The 12,500-nt window shown below is 53.9% G+C and overlaps 1 non-coding gene across 1 annotated transcript; it reads left to right on the top strand.

Moving 5' to 3' along the window:
* The first annotated feature begins 12,276 nt into the window (after nt 1-12,276).
* On the top strand, nt 12,277-12,430 carry LOC147086996 (5.8S ribosomal RNA). The gene has a single exon (XR_015075691.1). It is a non-coding gene; the product is annotated as a 5.8S ribosomal RNA (ribosomal RNA).
* The last annotated feature ends 70 nt before the right edge of the window (nt 12,431-12,500 follow it).

Here is a 12,500-nt window from a genome sequence, read left to right as displayed (position 1 = left end):
AGGCAGCTTATCGGTGATAACTTCGGGAAGGAAAGTCCGATCCGGTCGGGGTCAACTGCTACTGAACGGGGTGGTGGGGCCGCACAGACCAGTAGCGGGCTTGTGTAGCTGCCTCTTGGCCCGGCCGAGGTACAGCCGTTGGCTGGAGACCGCTTTCCGACTGGTGAGCGGGTGCCGCGGGGACCCACCTTGACGCGCCGGCTGTCCGAGCAAGCCAGGGGCAAGGGGCATCCAGTGGTACCAGAACGGAGTCGGTCCGGCACCGGGAAGTCGGGTGCCCGTCGCTCCGAATCGAGCCCGGGGTTTTCGTGCGTGTAACTGGGCGGGCGTTTGGACCCGGTTGTCCGGGAGCGGGTCCCCAACGGCGGGAGATTGCCTGGGTTTGGCCGGCCGGCAGTCGAACGCCTCTGGCTCCGAACTCCCGTGTCCGATTTCGATCTGGGAGGGCTCGTTGGAAAGCCCCGACGCTGGCGCACAATATATTATCGGACTGGACCCCGGCAAGTTCGGGGAAGTGTCACAGTCCCGTTCCGGCTGCCGCCCCGTCGGTCAGCGGCAGCTTATCGGGGATAACTTCGGGACGGAAAGTCCGATCCGGTCGGAGTGAACTGCGACTGAACGGGGTGGCGGGGCCGCACAGACCAGTAGCGGGCTTGTGTAGCTGCCTCTTGGCCCGGCCGAGGTACAGCCGTTGGCTGGAGACCGCTTTCCGACTGCTGAGCCGGTGCCGCGGGGATCCACCTTGACGCGCCGGCTGTACTAGCAAGCCAGGGGCAAGGGGCATCCAGTGGTACCGGAACGGAGTCGGTCCGACACCGGGAAGCCGGGTGCCCGTCTCTCCGAATCGAGCCCGGTGTTTTCGTGCGTGTAACTGGGCGGGCGTTTGGACCCGGTTGTCAGGGAGCCTGTCCGCAACGGCGGGAGGTTGCCTGAGTTTGGCCGGCCGGCAGTCGAACGCCTTTCGCTCCGGAATCCCGTGTCCGATTTCGGTCAGGGAGGGCTCGTTGGAAAGCCCCGGCGCTCGCGCACACTATATTGTCGGACTGGATCCCGGCAAGTTCGGGAAAGTGTCGCCGACCCGTACCGGCTGCCGCCCCGTCGGTCAGCGGCAGCTTATCGGGGATAACTTCGGGACGGAAAGTCCGATCAGGTCGGGGTGAACTGACGCTGAACGGGGTGGCGGGGCCGCACAGACCAGTACCTGGCTTGTGTAGCTGCCCCTTTCCCCGGCCGAGGTACAGCCGTTGGCTGGAGACCGCTTTCCGACTGCTGAGCCGGAGCCGCGGTGGCCCACCTTGACGCGCCGGCTGTCCTAGCAAGCCAGGGGCAAGGGGCATCCAAGGGTACCGGAACGGAGTCGGTCCAACACCGGGAAGCCGGGTGCCCGTCGCTCCGAATCGAGCCCGGGGTTTTCGTGCGTGTAACGGGGCGGCCGTTTGGACCCGGGTGTCCGGGAGCGGGTCCGCAACGGCGGGAGGTTGCCTGAGTTTGGCCGGCCGGCAGTCGAACGCCTTTCGCTCCGGACTCCCTTGTCCGATTTCGGCCAGGGAGGGCTCGTTGGAAAGCCCCGGCGTTGGCGCACACTATATTATCGGACTGGATCCCGGCAAGGTCGGGAAAGTGTCGCCGACCCGTACCGGCTGCCGCCCCGTCGGTCAGCGGCAGCGTATCGGGGACAACTTCGGGAAGGAAAGTCCGATCCGGGCGGGGTCAACTGCCACCGAACGGAGTGCCGGGCCCGCACAGAGCAGTACCTGTCTTGTGTAGCTGCCCCTTTCCCCGGCCGAGGTACAGCCGTTGGCTGGAGACCGCTTTCCGACTGCTGAGCCGGAGCCGCGGGGGCCCACCTTGAGGCGCCGGCTGTCCTAGCAAGCCAGGGGCAAGGGGCATCCAGTGGTACCGGAACGGAGTCGGTCCGACACCGGGAAGCCGGGTGCCCGTCGCTCCGAATGGAGCCCGGTGTTTTCGTGCGTGTAACAAGGCGGGCGTTTGGACACGGTTGTCCGGGAGCGGGTCCGCAACGGCGGGAGGATGCCTGAGTTTGGCCGGCCGGCAGTCGAACGTCTCTGCCTCCGGACTTCCGTGTCCGATTTCGGCCAGGGAGGGCTCGTTGGAAGGCCCCGGCACTGGCGCACACTATATTATCGGCCTGGACCCCGGCAATTTCGGGAAAGTGTCGCAGTCCCGTAGCGGCTGCCGCCCCGCCGGTCAGCGGCAGCTTATCGGGGATAACTTCGGGATGGAAAGTCCGATGCGGTCGGGGTCAACTGACGCTGAACGGGGTGGCGGGGCCGCACAGACCAGTAGCGGGCATGTGTAGCTGCCTCTTGGCCCGGCCGAGGTACAGCCGTTGGCTGGAGACCGCTTTCCGACTGCTGAGCCGGAGCCGCGGTGGCCCACCTTGACGCGCCGGCTGTCCTAGCAAGCCAGGGGCAAGGGGCATCCAAGGGTACCGGAACGGAGTCGGTCCGACACCGGGAAGCCGGGTGCCCGTCGCTCCGAATCGAGGCAGGTGTTTTCGTGCGTGTAACTAGGCGGGCGTTTGGACCCGGTTGTCCTGGAGCGGGTCCGCAACGACGGGAGATTGCCTGTGTTTGGCCGGCCGGCAGTCGAACGCCTATCGCTCTGGACTCCCGTGTCCGATTTCGGTCAGGGAGGGCTCGTTGGAAAGCCGCGGCGCTGGCGCACACTATATTATCGGCCTGGACCCCGGCAAGTTCGGCAAAGTGTCGCCATCCCGCAGCGGCTGACGGGCCGCCGGTCAGCGGCAGCTTATCGGGCATAACTTCGGGAGGGAAAGTCCGATCCGGTCCGGATCAACGGCAGCCGAACGGGGTGGCGGGCCCGCACAGACCAGTGCCTGGCTTGTGTAGCTGCCCCTTTCCCCGGCCGAGGTACAGCCGTTGGCTGGAGACCACTTTCCGACCACTGAGACGGCGGGGCGGGGGGCGGCCTGCACGCGCCGGCTGCCAGAGCAAGCCAGGGGCAAGGGGCATCCAACGGTATCTGAACGGAGTCGGTCCGACACCGGGAAGCCGGGTGCCCGTCGCTCCGAATCGAGCCTGGGGTGTACGTGTGTTTAACAAGGCGGGCGTTTGGACCCGGTTGCCCGGCACCAGTCGAACGCCTGTCGCTCCCGACTCCCGTGTCCGATTTCGTTCGGGGATGGCTCGTTGGAAAGCCCCGGCTCCGGCGCACACTATATTGCCGAAGTGGCCCCGGGCGAGTTCGGGAAAGTGTCGCCGTCCCGCAGCGGCTGACGGGCCGTCGGTCAGCGGCAGCTTATCGGGGATAACGTCGGGAAGGAAAGTCCGATCCGGTCGGGGACAACGGCAGCTGAACGGGGTGGCGGGGCCGCACAGAGCAGTACCTCGCTTGTGTAGCTGCCTCTTTCCGCGGCCGAGGTACAGCCGTTGGCTGGAGACCGCTTTCCGACCACTGAGACGGCGGGGCAGGGGGCGGCCTGCACGCGCCGGCTGCCAGAGCAAGCCAGGGGCAAGGGGCATCCAGCGGTATCTGAACGGAGTCGGTCCGACACCGAGAAGCCGGGTGCCCGTCGCTCCGAAGCGAGACCGGGGTTTTTCGTGTGTAACGTGGCGGGCCTTTGGACCCGGTTGGCCGGGCGGCAGTGGAACACACACAGACACTCGCATACACTGAGAGAGACAGAGAGAAGATAGAGATACACAGAGTGAGAAAGACAAAGTCAACTCAGTAACTGAAATGTGAAAACTGACAACTGGGAAACCAAAAGTCAGAGTGGCAAATGATGAACCAAGGTGGCAAATGATTAACTGAAAACTTGTCATTCACATTTGGGACGGAATTCAGGATGGGAATGTATTCGGCCGCCTTACCGGGGCTTGGGGGTGCTGCTTTCCCGCTTGTGGAACCGAGTTGGGGTCGTCAAATGGCCTGGTGCATTGTTTGAAACACTGGTTAATGAGTTGTCAAGGTCGGAAATCATAGAACATAAGAGCAGCTCATTAACTGAAATTTTGAACATCGACAACTGGTTAACCAAAAGCCAGAGCGACAAATGATTAACCAAGGAGGCAACTCATTAACTGAATTTCGAACATCGACAACTGGTAAACCAAAAGCCAGAGCGACAAATGATTAACCAAGGAGGCAACTCATTAACTGAATTTCGAACATCGACAACTGGTTAACCAAAAGCCAGAGCGACAAATGATAAACCAAGGAGGCAACTCATTAACTGAATTTCGAACATCGACAACTGGATAACCAAAAGACACAGGGACAAATGAGTAACCAAAGGGCCAACTCATTAACTGAAATTTCAAAGAGGCAACTCATTAACTGAAATTTTGAACATCGACAACTGGTTAACCAAAAGCCAGAGCGACAAATGATTAACCAAGGAGGCAACTCAGTAACTGAATTTCGAACATCGACAACTGGTTAACCAAAAGACACAGGGACAAATGAGTAACCAAAGGGCCAACTCATTAACTGAAATTTCAAAGAGGCAACTCATTAACTGAAATTTTGAACATCGACAACTGGTTAACCAAAAGCCAGAGCGACAAATGATCAACCAAGGAGGCAACTCATTAACTGAATTTCGAACATCGACAACTGGTTAACCAAGAGTCAGAGCGACAAATGATTAACCAAGGAGGCAACTCAATAACTGAATTTCGAACATCGACAACTGGTTAACCAAGAGTCAGAGCGACAAATGATTAACCAAGGAGGCAACTCATTAACTGAATTTCGAACATCGACAACTGGTTAACCAAAAGACACAGGGACAAATGAGTAACCAAAGGGCCAACTCATTAACTGAAATTTCAAAGAGGCAACTCATTAACTGAAATTTTGAACATCGACAACTGGTTAACCAAAAGCCAGAGCGACAAATGATTAACCAAGGAGGCAACTCATTAACTGAATTTCGAACATCGACAACTGGTTAACCAAGAGTCAGAGCGACAAATGATTAACCAAGGAGGCAACTCAATAACTGAATTTCGAACATCGACAACTGGTTAACCAAGAGTCAGAGCGACAAATGATTAACCAAGGAGGCAACTCATTAACTGAATTTCGAACATCGACAACTGGTTAACCAAAAGACACAGGGACAAATGAGTAACCAAAGGGCCAACTCATTAACTGAAATTTCAAAGAGGCAACTCATTAACTGAAATTTTGAACATCGACAACTGGTTAACCAAAAGCCAGAGCGACAAATGATTAACCAAGGAGGCAACTCATTAACTGAATTTCGAACATCGACAACTGGTTAACCAAAAGACACAGGGACAAATGAGTAACCAAAGGGCCAACTCATTAACTGAAATTTCAAAGAGGCAACTCATTAACTGAAATTTTGAACATCGACAACTGGTTAACCAAAAGCCAGAGCGACAAATGATTAACCAAGGAGGCAACTCATTAACTGAATTTCGAACATCGACAACTGGCTAACCAAATGTCAGAGCGACAAATGATTAACCAAGGAGGCAACTCATTAACTGAATTTCGAACATCGACAACTGGTTAACCAAGAGTCAGGGCGACAAATGATTAACCAAGGAGGCAACTCATTAACTGAATTTCGAACATCGACAACTGGGTAACCAAAAGACACAGGGACAAATGAGTAACCAAAGGGCCAACTCATTAACTGAAATTTCAAAGAGGCTACTCATTAACTGAAATTTGAACATCGACAACTGGGTAACCAAATGTCAGAGCGACAAATGATTAACCAAGCAGGCAACTGATTAACTGAAAACTTGTCATTCACATTTGGGACGGAATTCACGATGGGAATGTATTCGGCCCCCTTACCGGGCCTTGGGGTGCTGCTTTCCCGCTTGTGGAACCGAGTTGGGGTCGTCAAATGGCCTGGTGCATTGTTTGAAACACTGGTTAATGAGTTGTCAAGGTCGGAAATCATAGAACATAAGAGCAGCTCATTAACTGAAATTTTGAACATCGACAACTGGTTAACCAAAAGCCAGAGCGACAAATGATTAACCAAGGAGGCAACTCATTAACTGAATTTCGAACATCGACAACTGGTTAACCAAAAGACACAGGGACAAATGAGTAACCAAAGGGCCAACTCATTAACTGAAATTTCAAAGAGGCAACTCATTAACTGAAATTTTGAACATCGACAACTGGTTAACCAAAAGCCAGAGCGACAAATGATTAACCAAGGAGGCAACTCATTAACTGAATTTCGAACATCGACAACTGGTTAACCAAGAGTCAGAGCGACAAATGATTAACCAAGGAGGCAACTCATTAACTGAATTTCGAACATCGACAACTGGTTAACCAAGAGTCAGAGCGACAAATGATTAACCAAGGAGGCAACTCATTAACTGAATTTCGAACATCGACAACTGGGTAACCAAGAGTCAGAGCGACAAATGATTAACCAAGGAGGCAACTCATTAACTGAATTTCGAACATCGACAACTGGTTAACCAAAAGACACAGGGACAAATGAGTAACCAAAGGGCCAACTCATTAACTGAAATTTCAAAGAGGCAACTCAGTAACTGAAATTTTGAACATCGACAACTGGTTAACCAAAAGCCAGAGCGACAAATGAGTAACCAAGGAGGCAACTCATTAACTGAATTTCGAACATCGACAACTGGTTAACCAAATGTCAGAGCGACAAATGATTAACCAAGGAGGCAACTCATTAACTGAATTTCGAACATCGACAACTGGTTAACCAAGAGTCAGAGCGACAAATGATTAACCAAGGAGGCAACTCATTAACTGAATTTCGAACATCGACAACTGGTTAACCAAAAGACACAGGGACAAATGAGTAACCAAAGGGCCAACTCATTAACTGAAATTTCAAAGAGGCAACTCACTAACTGAATTTCGAACATCGACAACTGGTTAACCAAATGTCAGAGCGACAAATGATTAACCAAGCAGGCAACTGATTAACTGAAATTTTAAAATTGACAACTGGATAACCAAAAGTGGGAACTCATGCTTCGGACGGGCTTACATACGGCAGGCTGACGCCCGGCAGAGGCCCGGGCTTCGCCTCCCTTGCGTAAGCGACCGTCTCCGAATCGATTAAAGGCGTAAAATCGGAGTTCAGAGCGGGAAAATTTTTTCCCGAAAACGGCCGGAAAAAAAAAAAATGTCTCCTTTTCCGCCGAGCAGGGTGGCATTCGAACGGGCACGGGAAGCCGCGTCTAACGGTGTAAAAACGGCTTGGCTCCGACGCGGGAGTGCGGAGATATGGCCGTTCAAAGTTGTACTGGAAGTCCGGAAGGAGAAAAATTTGACTGCCTGTAGCCGAAAAAAGTTCCAGCGGTCGGTCACAAAAGTCAAATCCGTCCCGCTGATTTGACACTTGTCATTTCTGGCAGGGGGGATTGGCGGGGTACCTGGAGAATGGTAGGAGGTGGTTTTTCGAGACTTTGTCTGTTTTCCAGATTACTGTCTAGGGCCTCCAGGTCTGCAGAGACCGACCCGGGCTGCCGTCCAACCGACTTTTAACCCTTTTTGGGTGGAAATTTATTTCCATTTTTAACCAATTTTCGGGTTTTTGGTCGGGCTTAAAAACGGCAGCCTGACGCCCGGCAGAGGCCGGGGCTTCGGCTCCCTTGCGTAAGGGACCGTATACGAAACGATTAAAGCCGAAAAATCCGAGTTCAGAGCGGGAAATTTTTTTCCCGAAATCGGCCGAAAAATAAAAAAATTCTCCTTTTCCGCCGAGCAGGGCGGCATTCGAACGGGCACGGGAAGCCGCGTCTAACGGTGTAAAAACGGCTTGGCTCCGACGCGGGAGTGCGGAGATATGGCCGTTCAAAGTTGTACTGGAAGTCCGGAAGGAGAAAAATTTGACTGCCTGTAGCCGAAAAAAGTTCCAGCGGTCGGTCACAAAAGTCAAATCCGTCCCGCTGATTTGACACTTGTCATTTCTGGCAGGGGGGATTGGCGGGGTACCTGGAGAATGGTAGGAGGTGGTTTCTCGAGACTTTGTCTGTTTTCCAGATTACTGTCTAGGGCCTCCAGGTCTGCAGAGACCGACCAGGGCTGCCGTCCAACCGACTTTTAACCCTTTTTGGGTGGAAATTTATTTCCATTTTTAACCAATTTTCGGGTTTTTGGTCGGGCTTAAAAAACGGCAGCCTGACGCCTGGCAGAGGCCGGGGCTTCGGCTCCCCTTGCGTAAGGGACCGTATTCGACCCGATTAAGCCCCGAAAATGGATCCAAATGTCGGCCGACCAAGTAAGCTTGCTGGGGAGAGAGACTAAGTGCCGGGCTGGGCACCTCATTAACCAGTGAAAAGTTTTGGCTGCTGGAGAGACTAAGTCCCAGCCTGGGCACATCATTAACCATAAATGAAAAAGGCGAGGCCGAGTCTGGTGCATGGCTAACTGATTAACCAAATTGGCAAGGCCCGGGCTGAAAGTGAATGAGCGACCCGTGGCCAGGGGGCTGGAATGCGGGAGAGAATCCAACCCCCAAAATATGGAAGTCCGATGAGAAAATATTCGGCCGCCTTTTGCGGGCCTCGGGTGTTGCTTCCCGGCCTGGGAAAGTGAGTTGCTCCCGGCAAATTGACATGTGCATTTTTTGATTTCGAGACATGATTAACCAAATCACGGAAGTCCGGTGAGAAAAGATTCGGCCGCTTCACGCCGGCCTCGGGTGATGCTTTCCGGCTTGGGAAAGTGAGTTGCTACCGCCAAATTGACATGTGTCATTTCTGGCAAGTGTCTCAGGACATAGTTTATGAGTTGCAGCTTGGGAAATCATTAACCTAGTCGGAAGTCCCGATGAAGAAAAAAAAAAGTGCCATTTGCGGGGATTTGGGTGCTCCTGGTCGGATAGAGGTGGCCGTTTGACCCGCTGATTTGACACTTGTCATTTCTGGCAGGGGGGGTTGGCGGGGTGCCCGGAGATTTTCGGGAACACGATTTTCAGAACAAAATTCACTCAGCGGGAGCACTTTGAAAATGCCCGAAAAGTGTTACTTTGCTAAAAGGCTCATTTTATCAATATAGAGACCTTTCAAAGTGTATTGGAAAGTCATATTAAAATGGTTTTGTGGCTTTTATGACTTAATGACAAAAAACTCTAAGTGTGAATCTGAAATCGTAGACAGACAGCAGAAACATATAAATAATTCCAGCGTCTAAGTTTCATTTGCTGTCTGTCACACAGGTGCCTCTGAACCGGTCAGGGCCTGTGACCCCACTGAGCTTGTGTTTTATGGCTTATGCACACGCAGTGTTTGCACCAAGTTCCCCTGTGTTGTGCGCTCAGTGGGCCCGTCCAAGACAGCAGAAACAAGACGTACATGCCAGCGTCTTTAAAGTTTCATTTGTTGTCTTGTCACACAGGTGCCTCTGAACGGGTCAGGGCCTGTGACCCCACTGAGTTGTTTACTGGGGCTAATGCACAAGCAGTGTTTTGTCAGATCCCACTGTGTTGTGCGCTCAGTGGGTCCGTCTAAAATGACAAGACAGCAGAAACATTCCAGCGAGTTCCATTTGTTGTCTTGTCACACAGGTGCCTCTGAACGGGTCAGGGCCTGTGAGCCCACTGAGTTGTTTACTGGGGCTAATGCACAAGCAGTGTTTTGTCAGATTCCACTGTGTTGTGCGCTCAGTGGGTCCGTCTAAAATGACAAGACAGCAGAAACATTCCAGCGAGTTTCATTTGTTGTCTTGTCACACAGGTGCCTCTGAACGGGTCAGGGCCTGTGACCCCACTGAGTTGTTTACTGGGGCTAACGCACAAGCAGTGTTTGTCAGAGAGTTCCACTGTGTTGTGCGCTCAGTGGGTCCGTCTAAAATGACAAGACAGCAGAAACATTCCAGCGAGTTCCATTTGTTGTCTTGTCACACAGGTGCCTCTGAGCGGGTCAGGGCCTGTGACCCCATTGAGCTTTGTGAGCAACGTATGCACACGCAGTGTTTGCAACGAGATTCCCCTGTGTCGTGCGCTCAGTGGGCCCGTACGACCGATTTGGTGACTCGCGTCCGTAGTGGGAGTCCCCGGGTCGGCCCAGTATAGAGAGAGGCTGGTGTTCAGGCTATTTCAGGGTTTCCTCTCGTTTCTGTCGCTGGTGACAAGACGGGCATGCACACGGCGAGTCAGAGAGAGGGTGTCGGCGCAGCTCCCGGTGTTTTCTTCCTTGGCCGCGCCCTTCTCTTTGTCCTTGAAACTCTTTCGCGTGAGTCCGAGACGTCCTGTGATTCTCAGTGGTCCTATTCAGGCAGCGGAGCGGGTGTCCGCGTCTTGTGCACGAAATCTTGTGTGCTCAGTGCGTCCCGTTCTGCTAGCTGAAGACGCTATTTCTCTGGCAAATTTCAGCAAAGAAACGCGCACGCAGACAGACACACGCACGCGTGGTGTAGGTTGTTGTTGTGTGAGTGGTTTTTCTTGCCTTGACGGTTACCGGTTGCAAACACAATTAAGTTGAACCCGGCACCAACCTCTCTGTGGTGGGGAGGCCATGTGCCCAGCAAGACAAAGCGATTGTTGGTGGTGGTGGTGGTGATGGTGGTGGTGGCTAATAAAGAAAGGTCGTATTTCGCTAGCTTTACCCCGAGCGTGTTCTCGCGACTTGGTTGGTCTTCCGTCCTGACGGTGGTTCCGCGCGCGTGCGCGAGCTCAGCCTGATGCAAAAACACCAAAAAACCCTTCTGTGCCTCACACAAAGTGGTGTGCTAATGGTCCGAGTTGTGTCGTTTGCATCGTATTGGACGGTCGGCCTGGTCGCGAGCCCGGCAAGGTGGGCTTTCGTTGTGTCGGCTTTTTTTGTACTGTTACACACGCACACACACCAGCAGGAGAGCTTCCCGGGGTTTGCTTCTTGCATCTGCCCGGAGCCATGGTCGGCCGCGTCCGGCGCCTCTTGCGCGGGCGAGAGGTTACATTCCAAACAAAAACTCGCCGAACTCGCACGAACAGGCAAAACAGTCGCACCGGTCCGGGATAGCAAACGAGTTTAGATCGGTCAGAGAGCCCGAGTTGGAGGAGTTGGGGTGGAATTTGAACGGTGCACCGAAAAGGTGATGTGTGTGTGTGCGCACGGCAGTTGGTTTCGGTCGGCTTGAGACAGGGACGGCCCTGGCACGCTTGGGTGGTTCTTCGTTCAGCATGGACTTTTGCGGTTCAATGACAGGCAGAGAAAAAAAGAGAAGATGGCGAGATGGGGAGGTGTCCTGGCTTGACTTTGATGCAACAAAAAGCCTGGCCCTCTTTGCTTTTCTAATTCTGCTGCCTACTGACGCCTCCGCCTCATGTCTTTGCTGTTCGTTGGCTTCCCCCTGTGTGACCTTGGCCTGCGGCCCTTCTTTCGACTTCCGTCTCTTCCAGTCTCGTGCATCATCTCTTATCTTGTGCCGAGCCTATCTCTCAACCTCTCTCTCTCTCTCACACGCAAGCTCTGCTGCTCCCCTCTTCTCGTCCGGATCGGACAACAATGGACTTTGCCACCGTCTTGCAAGCATTAACACCGCAGTCGAATTGAAGGGAGCTTCTGCGGGCTCGCGTGCTGCCTGGCGGCTCGTCGTCGGGACCTCGGCGAACGGCCACTGTGAGCTCTGCTGGGATTTGAACCGGTGATGCAGGCCCGGCTTTCTTTTCCCCCCGTAGTGCAACTTTGGTCGATCTAGTCACTCTCCCTTTACCGGTACAGGGTACCTAGACGCTTCTCCACTCTGGCTCCCGCGAGCTGTTTGGGGGGCGGCGGTTTAAAGACTCGAGTGTCTGTTTGTCGGTGTCGAGAGCTTGTTAGCAGCCAGCAGCAAGCAAGCAAGCAAGCAGCAGCAGCAGCAGCCAAGTTGAACGTTCGAGAGAATGTACCTGCCCGTCCACACGGATTTCTACCCCCCACAGTGGGGTGTTTTCACGCGGTCGGCTTGTACCCCACTCAGTTCGTTTTTCTGGCCTTGTTGTCTACTGTCATGTTTGTTTGTCTTGTCTGTCTGCCTGTCACTCTCTCTCTTCTCCCGGCAATCGGTGGCAGCAGAGACCCTGCCTCTGTTGGCCGTGGTGCGTGTCGGACGGTGGGCTCAGGCGTTTGACCCCGATGCGTGTCGCCTCGCGAGCGCCCTGACAACAAAATCTCGGTGAAACCCTTGTCATTTGATGATCGACTGATACACACCTCCGGGCCGTGCCAAGGATGGGGCTTCTACCAACCCTCTATGCGTGGGCATAGAGGGAGAGAAGCGTTGGGCGGTCCGGGCTTGGGACCCTCCGGGGAACAAAACACCAAGCCGAAAAAAACGCACAACTCTTAGCGGTGGATCACTCGGCTTGTGCGTCGATGAAGAACGCAGCTAGCTGCGAGAATTAATGTGAATTGCAGGACACATTGATCATCGACACTTTGAACGCACTTTGCGGCCCCGGGTTCGTCCCGGGGCTACGCCTGTCTGAGGGTCGCTTGACCATCAATCGCACTTGCCTTGCCATCGTGTGAGGTGAGAGCGCGGCTGGGGTGTCGCAGAGGCCT

The sequence above is a fragment of the Somniosus microcephalus genome, unplaced genomic scaffold (assembly GCF_052327205.1).
Source record: "Somniosus microcephalus isolate GS21.2 unplaced genomic scaffold, FLI_Smic_1.0 unresolved_chr6, whole genome shotgun sequence".
NCBI lineage: Eukaryota > Metazoa > Chordata > Chondrichthyes > Squaliformes > Somniosidae > Somniosus > Somniosus microcephalus.
Note: the sequence above shows the minus strand (reverse complement) of the source record. Positions and strands in the feature narration are given on the sequence as shown.